This window comes from Canis lupus, chromosome 10, assembly GCF_048164855.1.
Source record: "Canis lupus baileyi chromosome 10, mCanLup2.hap1, whole genome shotgun sequence".
Taxonomy (NCBI): Eukaryota; Metazoa; Chordata; class Mammalia; order Carnivora; family Canidae; genus Canis; species Canis lupus.
Genome location: NC_132847.1, coordinates 33,634,548 through 33,651,865, shown reverse-complemented (window position 1 = coordinate 33,651,865; position 17,318 = coordinate 33,634,548).

Sequence of the window (17,318 nt, the reverse complement as noted above, 5' to 3'; positions counted from 1 at the left end):
TAATCAGTAATAGGACTAAGAAAATCTAGTATGTTTATATTAAATTGTCCTATTAATATGTTTGTAGTTTTCTGAATTCAATGTCTAGATAAGTTTTAGTTATTTTCATAAGAATAGTATGTTTTACTGTGCTGAAATGTCCACATGTTTTTGCCATGGTTTCATAGATGGGAATAAAATCTGTTCTTTAAGATCAAGGGGAAAGGTATATATTTGAATATCTTTCTGACAGTTTCTAAAATTACTTATTTATCCTACAGTGTTTGTATTGCAGTAATAGAGAATAGATAAATCCAAAAATAATGCCTATGACAGATAAGAGACTAGCGAAGAAAATAGAATCTCCCCATATAGATTAAATCATTAGCATCTACAAGAACTAAACCAATAAGAGTTCAAAGAAAAAATTAACATGATATTTTATTTATAATCTTGGCACACACAACAAAACTGTGGCTTCATTATTGCTGCATATCTACTGAAATAACCACCCACATGGTTAGAAGTTGGAGATGACATTTTGTTTTGCTGTATAAGAAAACATAAAATAAGGGTAATTGCTTATTTTCAATGAATCTTTCATTTTCATGAGTCAGAAAAATGTTTATGAAATTGTATCTTTTAATAAATATATATGCTATGACCTGGATATATAGCACAAATTATTACAAGATTCCTCACTAAAATAAAATTTAGTTTACCACTAACTAAATTGACACAACACTGAGGTAATATCTTTTCAAAACATACTTTTAAGGGTTTTTTCCCAATCATAGAATTGAAATTGAATAATGATATGTGAAAAAGGCAGAGCACAAAAATGTGTGTTTATGTATGTGTACAGTGATATGAACCATATGAAGAAATATCATAATTTTAAGTTTCAAAATATGCCAGACATACCAGTTTGGTGAAATTACATATGATTTTAATTTATTTTTGTTCTGTTAGTCATCATTTTTATAACTATATTTGCCATAAACCACAAACCAAAATTCATATTTGTATTCATTTTACTATCTATACTGTATAATCAAAGCTCACAAATCTAACATTGAAAACTTGGCACCATAGCAAATACCTAAAACACTAAAATTCATTTAGACTTGATACCTAATTTATGCTTCATTTTCTGGGTAGTAATGTAGCTTATTTTAGCTTCTCTGGTGAATTATTATCATATCATAAAACATAGCAAAAAGTAAATAAAAAGTATCCTCTTCATAATTCCTGGGCTTTTTTTTTTCTTCCTGTCATTTTCTGTTGTTTGAAAACATTTTTCTTAACCTATTTTAAGTAGATTTTTCTTACATTGTGCAAAGAAAGAAAAGAACAAAGAAACAGTGATATATGCGTTATAATAAATACAATTATTGCCTGTTTTATTTATTTGAGGAATTAGAAAAGGTGCCAGTTTGAGGAAGTTTTATTCGTGATCATTATTTAGTAATAAATAAGACACCATTTTAATATTTAATAAAAAAGAAGACAACTGTTAGCACTCACAACTTTGTTGACCAAAAATGGCATAGTGAACAAAAAGCAAGATTTGGGTCAAATGTACTTGAGGCAAATTTTCACTCTGACACTTAGAATGTGATATTTGCTAATTTCCTACATTCTTTTTGATACTGTTATCTTAAATTATAAAATAGCTATAAAAACACCATATACGGGGATCCCTGGGTGGCTCAGTGGTTTCGCGCCTGCCTTTGGCCCAGGGCGTGATCCCGGAGTCTCGGGATCGAGTCCCGCGTCAGGCTCCTTACATGGAGTCTGCTTCTCCCTCTGCCTGTGTCTCTGCCTCTCTCTCTATGTCTATCATAAATAAACAAAAATAAATCGTTAAAAATTTTTTTAAAAAAACCACCATATACCTTTCCTAAGGCTGCTGTAAAACTACAAGCCTAGTGGCTTAAATCAACAGAAATTTATTCTCTCAAAGTTTTGGAGGCTAGATGCCTGAAACACCTGTAGGCAGGGCAATGCTCTTTCTCAAAGTTAGGGGATAATCTGTTCCATTCTTTCCCCTTAGATTCTAATGTTACTAGTAATCCTCAGAGTTCTTTGCCTTGTACACACATCTTTCCTATACCTATCCCTGTTATATGTGGTGTGTCTATTACTCCTTTCTTTCATAAAGACAAGAGTCATATTGGATTAAGGGTCTACCTTATGTCATGTGACTTCATATTAACTTACATCTTAATTACATCTGCAAAACCTTATTTTCAAATAAGATCACATTCACAGGTGCCAGGTGTAGGAACTTAAACATAACTTTATTATTGGGGGTAGATGAAACAGTCATCCACAAAAATTACCTAACTCAGTTTGTTTGTTTTTTTTTAGTAAAATTAAATATACTATGAGGTACACCTGCAACTAGTCTAACATTGTATGTCAAATGTACTTCAGTACAAAAATTATGCAATATAAAGAAGACCTCATTTAAACTTAAAAAATGTAATATATGCAAACTCATTAGCAAAGACCTATACATTGTGGGCACTCAAGGTAAGTTGCATTTCTGTTCTTTTGCCTGGGTATATCATGTGAGTAATGATGACAATTGATTATAGTCAATACAATGTCCTTTAACTTTTTTTCACATTACTCTGCTTCTAAATTGTTTTAGGACAAATTATGAAAGACAAAATTGAAGAAATGGAATGCTAAGTGTTGTTTATTTTAGTGTATACTTCTTTATCTGGTTCTATAGATCTCTGTACTTCTTTTTTGTCTCACTGCTATTTTGCAACTATTCGAATTATAGAAAACTGCTGGTTATGCAAATAAAATGATTGTCTCTAGTGAAGCAAATGAATTTTGTCAGATAGAGATGAAAACCATCTCACTTGTAAGAAGGTATTTTCTATTAAATTCATTTCAACATTTTTGATTTCCTATATATATCTGCTTTTAGGGTTCTCATTTGAAATGGTCTGAAACATCTTGCTGTTTCCCCCATGAAATAATAAGTTAAATAAAATCTTTGTGTTCATTTTAGATTTGCATGACAGTCATGATTTTACTTTAAAGAAAATACTATAATATTCCATGTAGTTTTTGACAAAACTTTGATGAATAAAGAAATGAAAAGATTTAGTCCTTTAAAATGTCACTCTCTCTCAACATGATACGCAGCACCTGTGTGGAAAAGAACTGAACCCAAAAGCTTCATAATTTTTGAATTAGAAGGCAATTCACAGGAAGAAGCCAACAAGTAATTTTGGTGGGCAAAAAAGTGTAAGATAATTAAGTATTTCTTCAAGTAACAAGAATAAAGTCTACTTTAAAGTGAGACTTAATGCCTTGTAATTTAACAACTAAATTGCTGATCTGGTCCATATTACTTTACAAAGTGAAGCTTCAGAGCAAAGAGGAGCTCCTGCTTTAGTTAAGGCCCAGTTAAAAGGCTTTAGTAGTATAAAAATAAATGGGGGCAGTCTTTATCCATTATCATACTTACCCCATCAAGCCAATTATAGTGTGCTCAGGGGCAGATTGACTATTTTTCCTTTGAAATATAAGAAAATGATTGTTCTTGCTGAACACAGGATGAGAGTGTGAACTAAACACCAATCTTTGGGTTCTGGCTGTGAATGACAGCTCCATGGTGTTTGAATGGGAACCAAGAACTAGTTAAAAAAAGAGCAAGGCAAGAGGGAATGTGGTGGCAGAATAGGAGGCTTGTTTCATCCCATGAATACTACCAGATCACTGTTAAATCATCCTAAATACCTCCAGAAAGTGACCTGAACACTGACAGAACAAACTCCACAACTAAAGAGAGAGGAGGCCATATTGAAGAAGGTAGGAAGTGCAGAGATGTGGTTAGGGAGAGAGAAATGGATTATGTATCCTGTAGAGGGAGGGGAGCCATGGTCATGGAACAGGGCAAGAGAAAGAGGAGCCCACAGGGGAATGCAAAAGGAGAATGATTGGTGGTGCCTGGATGGCACAATTGGTTAAACAACTGACTCTTGGTTTTGGCTCAGGTCATGACCTCGGGGTTATGAAATCAAGCCCCACATGGGGTCCTTTCTCAGTGGGAAGCCTGTTTGAGATTCTCTCTCCCTCTGCCCCTCCTCCTGCTCTCTTTCTGTACAATAAGTAAGTAAATCTTTTTTAAAAAACTAAGAAGAACATTTCTCCAAAGCCATTAACAATGACAGCTTAATTTTGTAAGTTTTTGTAAACAGCAGAGTGTAAAGCTTCGAGGTTTAAAGGTCAGCAGTCTTGGCTGTGATAGAGACAGGAGTGCACTGTACTGCTCCTGGAGAGAAGGAAGGTAAACAACTTAGGAGTAGATAGTGAGGAAACAGTGATCTGAGCATGTCTGGGGCACACAGTGGGGAGATGATTTGCTCCTCTCAGAATATTTCCCTAAGAGGCAGTGTTATATAGATGTCCCTCTAGTAACAAAGGATCTGGCTGGTGCTCATTTTCCTTTCCCAGAAAACACACACACACACAATAACAACAACAACAACAACAAAAAACCAGCCACTAGTGGGAAGCAACACAGTGTCCACACTGGTTGACTAACATGGATACACTAAGCCCCACTCCCCTGCATTTTGGTGTGACTAATCCTCTCAGTCAAGCTTGTCTTAGTCCTAGTGTAGAAGCCCTCTTCTCCAGAATACCAAAATACACCCTACCTACACAGCTCTAGATTAGAGAGTTCTACAAGGCCTCAGGTCTGGTGGAGTTGGCATCAGGTCTCATTTCACAAGGAGACCAGACACACTTAGTTAAAACAACAACAACAACAACAACAACAAAAACACATTCTTGTCAAGGACCAAACACTGCCCACCACAAGCAAGGTGAACCTCTGCAGATGACTGGCCTAAAGGATACAGAAAACAGAACAAAACAGCTGAGCTTATGCAGCACATATCAGAGACACTCCCTGCAGTGCCAGGCCCTGGAAACTACATGACTTCTCCTTCATAAAGCTGTTAGCTTCAGGAACAGGAGACATAACTGGTTTTTCTAACACAAGGAGGAAGGTAAGGGCTTAGACAAAATGCCGGGACAGATGAATTCATCCCAGATGAAAGAACAAGAAAAATTAATGGCCAGCGATCTAAGTGACAGATGTAAGTAACATGAAGGATTTAAAACAACAATCATTAAGACATTCACTAGGCTTGAAAAAAGAATAAAAGACTTCAGTGAAATCTTTACTACAGGGATCAAAGAGTTAAAAAATAATCAATCACAAATGAAGACTGGTATAAAAGAGATTGGAAACAGGCTTGATGTAATGAATAGCAGGCTGGAAGAAGTAAAGGAATGATTTAGTGACCTTTGAAGACAAAATAATGGAAAATAATGCAGCAGAAAAAAAGAGAGAAAGAAGACTTAGGGAACTCAGTGATACCATCAAATGAAATAACATTCATATTATAGGAGCCCCAGAAGAAGAACAAAGAGAAAAGCAGCAGGAAATTTATTTAAGGAAATAATAGTAGAAAACTTCCCTAATCTGGGATAGGAAACAGACATCCAGATCCAGGAGGCAAAGGAACTCCTACCAAAATCAAGAGAAGCAGGCCAAAACCAAGATATAACTAAATTTGCAGAATATAGTGATAAGAAAAACAATCTTAAAGCAGCAAGACAAAATAAATGCTTATTTATAAAGGCTATTTCGAAATTTCTCAACAGAAACTTGGAAATCTAGAACAGAATGGCATGATATATTCAAAGTGCTGAATGGAAAAAATCTACAGCCAAAAATACTCTACATGGCTATCATTCAGAATACAAGGAGAGATAAAGAGATTCCCAGACCAAAAAAAAAAAAAAAAAAATTCTAAAGAAATTTATGACCGCTGAATCAGCCCTGCAAGAAATATTAAAGAGGACGCATTGAGTGCAAAGAACAACCAAAAGTCATAAAGACAAGAATGGATCAGAGAAAATCTCCAAAAACAATGACAAAACAAGTAATAAAATAACACTAAATACATATTTATCAATAATTGCTTTGACTATAAATGGAGTAAATGCTTTAATTAAAAGATATATGGCACAGAATGGATTAAAAAACCCAAGACCCATCCATATGTGGCCTAAGAGAGACTTATTTTACTTTATTATTTATATATATATATATATATATATATATATATATATATATATATATTTTTTTTTTTTTTTAAAGAGAGAGAGCACAATGGGGAGGGACAGAGGAAGAGATAATCTGAAGCAGACTCCCCACTCAGTGCTCAGCCTGACATGGGACTCTATCTCATGACCCTGAGATCATGACCTGAGCTGCAATCAGGAGTCACATAATGCATTGACCCATCCAGAAGCCCCTACCCATTTTGTAACTAAAGACACCTACAGATTGAAAGTGTGAAGATGATGAAATATTTATCACACAAATGGATATCAAAAGAAAATCCTAGTAGAAATGTCTGTATGGAAAAACTGGCCTTTGAAACAAATATATAACAAGAGATAAAGAAGGACATTGTATAATCATAAAGAAGACAATCTAATAGGAAGATCTAACAATTGAAAATATTTATGCAACCAAGATACAAGCACCCAAATACATAAAAAATTAATAACACACATAAAGGAACTAATCAATAGTAATACAGTAATCATAGGGAAATTAACACATCCCTTACATCAATGCAAGATCTTCTAAACTGAACATCAACAAGGAAACAATGGCTTTGAATGTCACACTGGACTAGATGGAGCTAACATATATATATATATATATATATATATATATATATATATATATATATATATATATAAATATATTCAGAACACCTCATCCTAAAGCAGCAGGATATACATTCTTTTCAAGTGTATGTGGGACATCTTTTGTTCACATATTAGGCCACAAATCAGGCCTCAGCAAGTACAAAAGATTGAGATCATACTATGCATCTATTCTGACCAGAATGCTATGAAACTAGAAGCCAACTATAAGAAAAAATCTGGAAAGGCCACAAATACCTGAAGGTTAAGTTATATATGCTACTAAACAATGAGTGGGTAAACCAGAAAATCAAAGAAAAAAATAAAACGTACATGGACACAAATGGAAATGAAACCACCATAGGACTACACAACCTTACTGTACACTCAAGAGGGCTAGGAAAAGAACAACAAAGGAGACTTAAAGTCAGCTGAAGCAAATAATAATAATAATAATAATAATAATAATAGTAGTAGTAGTAATAAATATTAGAGCAGAAAAAAGTGATTTGTAAACTAAAAAAATCAGTAAAACAGATCAATGAAACCAGGAACTAGTTCTTTGACAAAATCAATAAAGAATGATAAACCTATAGCCAGACTGATCAAAAAGAAAAGAGAAAGGATTCAAATGAGAGAGGAGAGATCATAACCAACACTACAGAAACATAAACAATCATAAGAGAATATGATGGAAAACTGTATACCAACAAGTTGGACAACCTAGAAGAAATGGACACATTTCTGGAAACATAGAAATTACAAAAACTAAAACAGGAAGAAATAGAAAACTTGAATATACTAATAATCAGTAAAGCAATTGAATCAATAATCAGAAAACTACCAAAGAATGAAAATGCAGGGCCATGGCTTCACAGGCAAATTCTACCAAACATTTAAAGAAGAGTTAATAGCTACTCTCAAAGTATTTCAAAAATTAGAAGAAGGAAAACTACCAAATTCATTCTATGAGGTCGGCATTAACCATGATACCAAAACTAAATAAAGACTCCACTAAAAAGAAAAGTAAGGTTGGAGGCATCACAATTGAAGACTTTAAGTTTTGTTATGAAAGCAGAGCTGTTCAAACCAGTATGGTAGTGGCACAAAAATAGACACATAAATCAATGGAACAGAATGGAAAACCCAGACATAAACCAGCAATTATATGGCCAATTAATCTTTGACAAAGCAAGAAAGAATATTCAATGGGAAAAAGACAGTTACTCCAACAAATTGTATTGAGAAAACTGGACAGCAGCATTCAAAAGAATGAAACAGGACCACCTTCTTACACCAAACACAAAAATAAATTCAAAATGGATGAAAGACCTAAATGTGAGACCTGAAACCATAAAAATTGTAGAAGATAAAACAGGAAGTAACCTCTTTGATATTAGCCATAGCAGCTTCTTTCTAGATATGTCTCCTGAAGCAAAGGAAACAGAAGGAAAAAATAAACTATTGGAACTTTTTCAAAATAAAACATTGTTGCATGGAAAGAAACAATCAACAAAACTGAAAGGCAAACTTTGAGATCAAAGAAGATATTTGCAAATGACATACCTGATTAAGAGTTTGTATCCAAAATATATAAAGATCATATAAAACACAACACCCCCAAAAATGAATAAACCAATTGAAATATGGGCAGAAGACATGAATAAACGTTTTTCCAAAGAAGACAACAGACACATGCAAAGGTACTCAACATCACTTATCATCAAGGAAATACAAATCAAAACTACAATGAGATATCACCTCACACCTGTCAAAATGACTGAAACAAAAACAAAAACAAAAACAAGAAACAACATGTGTTGGCAAGGATGTGGAGAAAGGGGAACTGTTTCACTGTTGGTAGGAATGCATCCTGGTGCAGCCACTGTGGAAAACATGATAGAGCTTCCTCAAAAAGTCATAAATAGAACCAACCTCTGATCCAGCAATTGCAGTACTAGATATTTACACAAAGAATACAAAAATACTAATTTAAAAGGAAACACATATTCCAGTGTTTATAGCAGCATTATCTACAAAAGCCAAATTACAGAAATAGCCTAAGAGTCCACCAACTGATGAATAGGTAAAGAAGATGTGGGGGAGGGGCTAATTAATTTAAAAGGATACACATATCCTAATGTTTATAGCAGCATTATCTACAATAGCCAAATTATAGAAAGAGCCTAAAAGTCCACCAACTAATGAATGGGTAAAGAAGATGTGGGGGAGGGGCAAGATGGCAGAAGAGTAGGGGTTATTAACTCAACTGGTCCCACAAACTTATCCCGATAACTTTCAAAACATCCAGGACACCTATAAATTCGACCTGGGATTTAAAGAGAGAACAGCGGAATGCTACAGATAGAAAAGTTTTTGCTTCTAACAAGGTAGGAAGGTGATAAATAAATAAATAAATAAATAAATAAATAAATAAATAAATAAAAAAAAAATAAAGTGGGGAGGAACACTGTGCGTATCAGGGCTAAAGTGGAGTGGTGAAAGCCTCCGGACAGAAAAGCCCAGCCCTGGAGAAGTGGGCTTTGCAGGGAAATTAGGCACAACTGCAAGAGGGGCAGGGAAGCCTCAAGATTCCTGGAGTCACTATAAGAGGAAGGCTGCTTGGGGGAAGAAAGCTCACCACAAACCGTGGTCTGATATAGGTAAAAGGCTGGAGCACCCCAGCCTTCAGGGCATTTGCAACAAGCCAGTTGGTTAGGTGGGCTGGCTCCAATTGGAGCCCTTTTTCTTCAGGAGTGACAGTCCCAGGGAGCACGGATCTTGCAGCATAGGGCCCCAGATCTCAGGGCACCCAAGTGGAGAAAGCCGGCATCCTCCATTCCCCCTGGGACAGGCAGAAGCAGGGAGAGCACAGGACAGAGGACTCTTCTGCAGCTGAGCACCCCCAAGCTGTGCAGATCAGGGCACCCACACCTGCCCCCAGGAGCATCTAGTCCAGTGTGGACTGGAAGACTGTGGTTAATTACTCATGGAGAACTGACTCCAGAGCTGGAAATCTGACCCTTGCCTTTGTTGTTTTTCCTCTTTGTTTCACTTGTGCCTGGGAGAGGTGGGGCCACCAGGGAACAAAGGCCTCACAAGGTAAAGAGCTCCCACTGAACCCAGCACCTCTCAGGGGGCGGGGCATCTCCACCCAGGCTCAGACACCTGATAATCAGCACAGCAGGCCCCTTTCCCAGAAGAACTGCTGGAAGAACTGGGGAAGAGCAAGTTCTTAACCAAACAACACTGGAAAGTTCCAGGACCAAGAGAAAATTGAGAGAAAATAGTACATAGAACTAGAGGGTCCCTTTTTTTTCTTTTCTTTTTTTTTTTTTCATTTTCCATTACAACTCATTTTTATATCTGACTAAAAATGTCCAATATTTTTTCTCTTTTCCCATCTTGACTACAGTATTTTACCCACTCTTCATTTTTAAGTTTTTTTCCTTTTTGACTTCCATATTTCCACAATTACATGTTTTAGATATATCTTTCATTTCTGGATTCCCTTTAACATGTTCCATTTAATTTTGAGAGATATACAAGATATGCTTTGTTTTATTTTGTGATTTTGTTTTCTCTGCCTCGTTTTGTTCTACAATGGCAGAAGTTAATAACTTCTAAAACATGACTAGCATGCACCCCGAAACAAGTGAGCACCTTGTTGGTTCACTCTGTGAGATTATATTCTCTCTTCCTTCCCATTCTGCCCCCCTCTTTTATCTTGTTTGTGTTTATGTGGTCAATGTTGGGGCTTTCTATAAGTATTGCTGATTTATATAAATTTGAGACTGGGCATCTTTTAACATACAGAATAAAATATACTCAGAACCAAGAGGATAACCATCTAGATTCCCTCAGAGAGACTATATTCTCTCTCCATTACCACTTCTTCACCACCACCATCCCGCAGCAACCCCCTTTTTCTTATTTATTCTCTTTACTTATTTTTTTCTTTTTCTTTTTTCTTCTCCTTTGGCATGTTTTACCTTTTATTTTTTAATACTTTGTTTTAAAATTTGTTTTTCACTTTAGTGGCTTCTTCTTCTTCTTCTTCTTCTTCTTCTTCTTCTTCTTCTTCTTCTTCTTCTCCTTCTTCTTCTTCTTCATTTTCTGGTCTCTGACCTTGTCAGAATCATCTAGGGTGGATTTTACTTAGGTCATGTTTGATATTTTTGACTCAGGTCCCTCATACAGCCACTATGCACTGGACAAAATGACTAGAAGGAAGAATTTGCCACAAAAGAAAGAACCACAAACAGTATTTCTGCCACAGAGTTATAGAATATGCATTTCAATTTGATCTTAGCCAATTCAGAAGCACAATTAAAAAGCTACTAGTGGCTCTGGAAAAAAAGCATAAAGGACTCTAGAGACCTCGTTACTGCAGAATTGAGATCTAATCTGGCTGAAATTAAAAATAAATTCAATGAAATGCAATCCAAACTGGATGTCCGAATTGCTAGGGTTAATGAGGTGGAAGAGAGAGTGAGTGATATAGAAGACAAGTTGATGATAAGGAATGAAGCTGAGGAAAAAAGAGAAAAATAAGAGACCATGAGGAAAGGCTTAGGAAAATAAATGATAGCTTGAGAAGGAATAATCTACATATAATTGGTGTTCCATAAAAGGCTGAGAGAGAGAGGGCCACAAAGTATATTTGAACAAATCATAGCTGAGAACTTCCCAATTTGGGGAGGGAAACTGGCATTCAGACCCAAGACATAGAGAGGACCCCCCGAAAAAAATCAATAAAATCCGTTCAGCACCTCAACATTTGATAGTGAAACTTGCAATTTCCAAAGATAAAGAGAAAATTCTTAAAGCAGTGAGAGACAAGATAGTCTTAACTTATATGGGGAGAAATATTAGATTAGCAGCAGACCTCTCCACAGAGACCTGGCAGGCCAAAAAGGGCTGGCATGATATATTCAGGATCCTAAATAAGAAGAACATGCAGCCAAGAGTGCTATATCCAGCAAGGCTGTCATTCGGAATAGAAGGAGAGATAAAGAGATTCCAAGATAGGCAAAAACTGAAAGAATATGTGAGCACCAAAATGGCTAAGCAAGAAATATTAAGGGGGACCCTGTAAAAGAAAGAGGAAGCCCAAAGAAATAATCCATTTGATCTTAGCCAATTCAGAAGCACAATTAAAATTAAAAAGCAAAATTAAAACAGGGCCTGAATAGGTATATGATGACACTAAATTCATATGTTTGAATAGTTACTTTGAACATGAATGGGCTAAATGATCCCATCAAAATATGAAGTGTATACAACTGGAAAAAAAAAGCAAGATGCATCTATATGCTGTCTACAAGAGACTCATTTTAGACCCAAGGACAACTCCAGCCTGAAAATGCACAGTGGAGAACCATTTACCATTCAAATGATCCTCAGGAGAAAGCTGGGGTAGCAATCTTCATATCAGATAAATTAAAGTTTATCCCAAAAACTGTAGTAAGAGATGAAGAGAAACACATATCATACTTAAAGAGGCTATCCAACAAGAAGACCTAACAATCATGAATATTTATGCTCCTAATGTGGGAGCTGCCAAGTATATCAATCAACTAATAACCAAAGTGAAGAGATACTTAGATAATGATACACTAATAGTAGGAGACTTCAACATGGCATGTTCTGCAAATGACAGATCTTCTAAGCACAACATCACAAAAGAAACAAGGGCTTTAAATGATATACTGCACCAGATGGATTTCACAGATATATACAGAACTTTCCATCCGAATGCAACAGAATACACATTCTTCTCAAGTGCACATGGAACTTTCTCCAGAATAGACCATACACTGGGTCACAAATCAGGTATTAAATGATACCAAAAGATTGGGATTATCCCCTGCATATTTTCATACCACAATGCTTTGAAACTAGAACTCAATCATAAGAAGAAATTTGGAAGGAATTCAAGCACATGGAGGTTAAAGAGCACCTACTAAAAGATGAATACGTCAACGAGGAAATTAGAAAAGAATGAAAAAGATTCATGGAAACTAATGAAAATGAAGATACAACCGTTCATATCTTTGGGATACAGCAAAAGTGGTTCTAAGAGGGAAATACATCACAATAAAAACCTCCCTCAGAAAATTGGAAAAAACCTCAAATATACAAGCTAACCTTGCACCTGGAGAAAGAACAGAAAATTAAACCTACACTAGGCAGAAGAACAGAGATAATAAAGATTTGAACAGAACTCAATTAAATAGAGACCAGAAGAACTGTAGAATAGATCAAGAAACACAGGAGCTGGTTCTTTGAAAGAATTAATAAAATAGATAAACCACTATCCAGACTCATTAAAAAGAAAAATGACTCAAATTAATAAAAACATGAATGAAAGAGGAGAGATCACAACCAATACCAAGGAAAACAAATGATTTTAAAAACATATTATGAGCTGCTATATGCCAACAAATTAGGCAATCTAGAAGAAATGGATGCATTTCTGGAAAACCACAATTTACCAAAACTGGAAGAGGAAGAAATAGAAAAACTGAACCAATAACCAGTGAGGAAATTGAAGCAGTCATCAAAAACCTCCCAAGAAACAAAAGCCCAGGACCAGATGACTTCTCAGGGGAATTTTAACAAACGTTTAAAGAAGAAATAATACCTATTCTACTAAAGCTGTTCCTAAGGATAGAAAGCGACAGAATACTTCCAAATCATTTTATGAGGCCAGCATTACCTTGATTCCAAAAGTAAACAAAGACCCCACCAAAAAGGAGAATTATAGACCAATAAATATCCCTGATGAATATGGATACAAAAATTCTCGCCAGTATATTAACGACTAGGATCCAACAGTACATTAAGAGGATTAATCACCATGACCAAGTGGGATTTATTCCCGGAATGCAAGGCTGGTTCAACACTCATAAAATAATCAATGTGATTTTTCACATCAACAAGAAAAAAACAAGAACCATAGGATCCTCTCAATAGATGCAGAGAAAGCATTTGACAAAATACAGCATCTATTCCTGATCAAAACTCTTCAGAGTGTAGGGATATAGGGAACATTCCTCAGCATCTTAAAAGCTATCTACGAAAAGCCCACAGCAAGTATCATTCTCAATGGGGAAAAACTGAGAGCCTTTCCCCTAAAATCAGGAACACAACAGGGATGTCTACTCTTACCACTGTTATTCAACGTAGAAGTCCTAGCCCCAGCAATCAAACAACAAAAAGAAATAAAAGGCATTCAAATTGGCAAAGAAGAAGTCAAACTCTCCCTCTTTACAGATGACATGAAACTGTACATATAAAACCCAAAAACTTCCTCCCAAGATTTCTAGAACTCATACAGCAATTCAGCAATGTGGCAGGATACAAAATCAATGCCCAGAAATCAGTGGCATTTCTATACACTAAAAATGAGAATGAAGAAAGAGAAATTAAGGAATGAAACCCATTTACAATTACACCCAAAACCATAAGATACCTAGAAATAAACCTAACCAAAGAGATAAAGGATCCATACTCTTAAAACTATAGAACACTTCTAAAAGAAATTGAGGAAGACACAAAGAGATGGAAAAATATTACATGCTCATGGATTGGAAGAATTAATATTGTGAAAATGTCAATGTTACCCAGGGCAACTTACACATTCAATGCAATTCCTATCAAAATACCATGGACTTTTTTCAGAGAGTTGGAATAAATAATCTTAAGATTTGTATGGAAGCAGAAAGGAATCCAAATAGCCAGAGGAATATTGAAAACGAAAATCAAAGCCAGGGGCATATCAATGCCGGATTTCAAACTGTATTATGAAACTGTGATCATCAAGACTGTGTGGTACTGGCACAAAAAAAAAAAAAACATAGACCAATGCAACAGAATAGAGATACCAGAAATGGGCCCTCAAATCTATGGTCATTTGATCTTCGACAAAACAGGAAAGAATATCCACTGGAAAAAGGACAGTCTCTTCAATAGGTGGTGCTTTGAATATTGGACAGCCACGTTCAGAAGAATGAAACTAGAGCATTCTCTTATACCACACAAAATGATACACTCAAAATGGGTGAAAGATCTAAATGTGATACAAGAATCAATCAAAATCCTAGAGGAGAACACAGGCAACACCCTTTTTGAGCTTGGCCACAGCAACTTCTTGCAAGATACATCTATGAAGACAAAGGAAACAAAAGCAAAAATGAACTATTGGGACTTAATCAGGATAAAAAAGACTCTGCATGGCAAAAGAAACAGTCGACAAAAATAAAAGACAACCTACAGAATGGGAGAAGATATTTGCAAGTGACATATCAGATAAAGGGCTATATCCAAGATCTATAAAGACCTTATTAAACTCAACAGCAAAGAAACAGACAATCCAATCATGAAATGGGAAAAAGACATGAACAGAAATCTCACAGAGGAAGACATAGACATGGCCAACAAGCACATGAGAAAATGCTCTGCATCACTTGCCATCAGGGAAATACAAATCAAAACCACAATGAGATACCACCTCATACCAGTGAGAATGGGGAAAATTAACAAGACAGGAAACCACAAATGTTGGAGAGGATGTGGAGAAAGGGGAACCCTCTTGCACTGTTGGTGGGAATGTGAACTGGTTCAGCCACTCTGGAAAACTGTGGAGGTTCCCCAAAGGGTTAAAATAGAGCTACCCTATGACCGAGCAACTGCATTACTGGGTTTTTACCCCAAAGATACAGATGCAGTTAAATCACTGGACACCAGCACCCCAATGTTTATAGCAGCAATGTCCACAATATCCAAACTTTGGAAGGAGCATCGATGTCCTTCAAAAGATGAATCAATAAAGATTATGTGTATATACATACAATGGAATATTACTCAGTCATCAGTAAGGACAAATACCCACCATTTGCTTGAACGTGGATAGAACTGGAGGGTATTATGCTGAATGAAGTAAGTCAAGCAGAGAAGGACAATCATCATATGGTTTCACTCATACAGGGAAAATACGAAATAATGAAAGGGATTATGAGAGAAAGGAGGTAAAATGAATGGGAGGAATTAGAGATGGAGACAAACCATTAGAAACTCCTATCTCTGGGAAACAAACAAATGGTAGTGGAAGAGGAGGCAGGCAGAGGGATGGGGTAACTGGGTGATGGGAACTGAGGAGGGCACTTGTTGGGAAGAGCACTGGGTGTTATAATACATATTGGCAAATCAAATTTCAAAAAATATATAAAAATAAAATAAAAATTTAAAAGGAGTAAAAAGAAAAAAATAAAGATGTGGTATATATACACAATGGCCTATTACTCAGCCACAAAAAGAAAGAGTGAAATATCACCATTTGCAATGACTTAGATGGAAATATAGTGGATTATGCTAACCAAAATAAGACAGTCACAAAAAGACAAATACCATACGATTTCACTCATTTGTGGAATTTAAGAAACAAAACAAATGAGCAAAGTGAGGTAGGGAGAGAGATGCAAAGCAAGAAACACTCTTAATTATACTTTACCTCTCTGATGGTTACCAGAGGTTGAGGGGATGGGTAAATAGGTTTTGTGGATTAAGGAATGCAGTTGTGATGAGTACAGGGTAATGTAATGTTGAATAACTATATTGCACTTAAAATTAATATTATATTGTATGTAAATGAACTGGAATTTAAATAACAAAAATAAATGGAAGTTTGCTTTAGGAGAAACTAAACAATGACATCTGAAAAATATTTAGAGGGTTATAAAATTTTTAAATGCCATCTTAAAACAAAACAAGGTACTATAAAAGGTGAATCAGCATTGTTCAATAGTGTTGAGAATAAGAATAAAGTCTTTGTTCTGCTCTTGTAACTGATACAGGTAACTGATATCGATATCCATGATTTAGCAAATTAATTTTATACTGTAGATGATGAGAAGAATTTAGAAATTAAATAGGCTATTAAATATGAAATACATATAACCTCTTGGTGTTCTTTTGAAAATTCTATTTTAGTTTTTGTTTCTAATATAATAAACTCATAATGGCATAAAACAGGTACATTCATTCTCATTGGAATCTCTGTTTGAAATTCCTTTTGAATTGAGATTTTATCTCAAACTGGAAACCTCAAGGAAGTAGATGTTTGAGAGTTAGGAAATCACATTTGGGTTTTCTCTTGCCTCATGATCCATCAAGTTTCATTCAATCTTATTTTGCTTTATATATGCCTCTTCTAAAGAACGTTTTGCATTGCATTTTAAGTAAGGAATTATATTCCAAATAAAGATATTTATTGAGCACTTAGTATTTTCAGTCACTGTGCTAGAAAGCTCATAGGGAATATCTTGTTTATGATTTACTGTATTCATTCCACTTTTATGAGATTGTTAGGTAACATTATTATACCCATTTTAAGATTTTATTTATGTACTTATTTGAGAGAAGACAGAGCATGAGTGGGAGGACAGGGGCAGAGAGAGAGGGAGAAGAAGACTCCCCACTGAGCAGAAAGCCTGACATGGGCCTTGATCCCAGGACCCCGAGATCCTGGCCAGAGCCGAAGGCAGCTACTTACCAACTAAGATACTCAGATGCCC